This window comes from Penaeus chinensis, chromosome 20 (genome assembly GCF_019202785.1).
Source record: "Penaeus chinensis breed Huanghai No. 1 chromosome 20, ASM1920278v2, whole genome shotgun sequence".
Lineage (NCBI taxonomy): Eukaryota > Metazoa > Arthropoda > Malacostraca > Decapoda > Penaeidae > Penaeus > Penaeus chinensis.
Window position 1 is genome coordinate 5,533,574 of NC_061838.1, and position 1,657 is coordinate 5,535,230.

Below are 1,657 nucleotides of genomic sequence, written 5' to 3' on the forward strand. Positions count from 1 at the left end.
ATAAATCAATCAACAAAGAAAATTTATTTTATGCAATTCACTCACGAATTAAGATTCTTAAGCATAATCCTATTCAAAGGGAAATTCATACAAACCTGTCCCTGTATAAGAAGCAGCATGAATATGTTGCAAGACTTATCAGATGGTAACTTAAGTAGCTTTCACGGTTTCATTGGCTCTGATGTGAAATAGGAAGGGGGGGGGGAGGACATAACGAGTCTCAAGAAGAAGGATGATAATGTGGTTTAAAGGGCAGAATTTTTTTTTATCAAAAGACTATAAGAAGTGTAAAGAAGAAGTAGAAAATACAATCACATTTGTTATTTATTGAATAAAAGAAACTTAGTGAACCGGAGTAATTTTTTTTTCTTTCTTTTTTTTACTGAACGCAGTATTGTGATTAAAATGAAGGTCACGTATGTAATAAACTTCAAAGTTTGATGTTATCATCTGAGAAAACTTATACTAAGCAAATTATTAAGTGAGGAATTAGAACGTTCTAATCAAAAGCAAGAAAGTATAAAGGAGATTGAATAACTTTGACAGCGTAAAAGAAAGCATCTGACACGTTCAGATTAAAGATTCATTAGATTTGCATCTTTACTCGAAACGCCTCAACGATTGTGGCTTTTGCGTTGTGAAGTTACCCATTTACATGTTTTCATTTTCCTATATCTGTTAAAATGAACTCAGTGATATGAAGAAAGAAGAAAATGTATTAAGAAAAAAATATATATATTTCCCTATATCTTTTAGAATGAACTCTGTGATAGGAAGAAGATAAAAAAAAGTATTTAGAAAAAGATAATATTTCAAGCTCCCTGAATATCAGGAGTTCAGCTTACCTCCTTAGAGCGTTCATTAATTCTATTCCGAGAAACGACCCTGAGCATGTATGACGTCATCATCGCTAACCAATCAGCTTCGCTTCAGAATTTTCACAGTCTACTGCCGATGTAAATAAGGCACAGCGGGCGCCTAATCCAATTATGTCAAGCCCTTGTTGAGTTGACGCTTGTTAAAGTGCAACAGGAAAAGTTGAGGGGAAAAAAGGGAATGAAAACAGGGATTGCCTTGTTAAATACGACGGGAAAACGGGGAGGGAAATCCGGGTGCCGGTTCATGTCCTCGATCGAGAATGAAGTGAAGTATTTTGATCTAGATTTCGCTTTGTAACTTATTAATTAATTCTTTTTTTGTTTTTGTTTATCTGTTTACAAGTATATTTAATTTTCCTTATAAACAATAACGAACACCGAATGGTTTTGCTGTTTTACAAAGGTACTCAGTCCAAAAGTATATAGGCTACTGCTTTTTCGAATTTCAGGTCACGTACTCTGGTGTTACCACTTGATCTACTAATTTTTAAAGACTTTGTGTACTCGATACCATTAGATTTCATTAAGTTTATACAACTCATATCATTACTGGAATTACCTTACTAATATTACCCAGATTACATACAAATACATTTTACATCCTATTAATTTAATCTGATTAACTGGTACACAATTCGTCGCGTTATATGAACCTTCAGTTCTTTTCCTCTCTGTTATTTACTTTAATTAGTCTCTTATACACATGTAACGAAAACCAAAGGAGAAATGTTACATTTTCAGTATCATTACGAATGATTCGAAGAGTACTATGTCCTGGC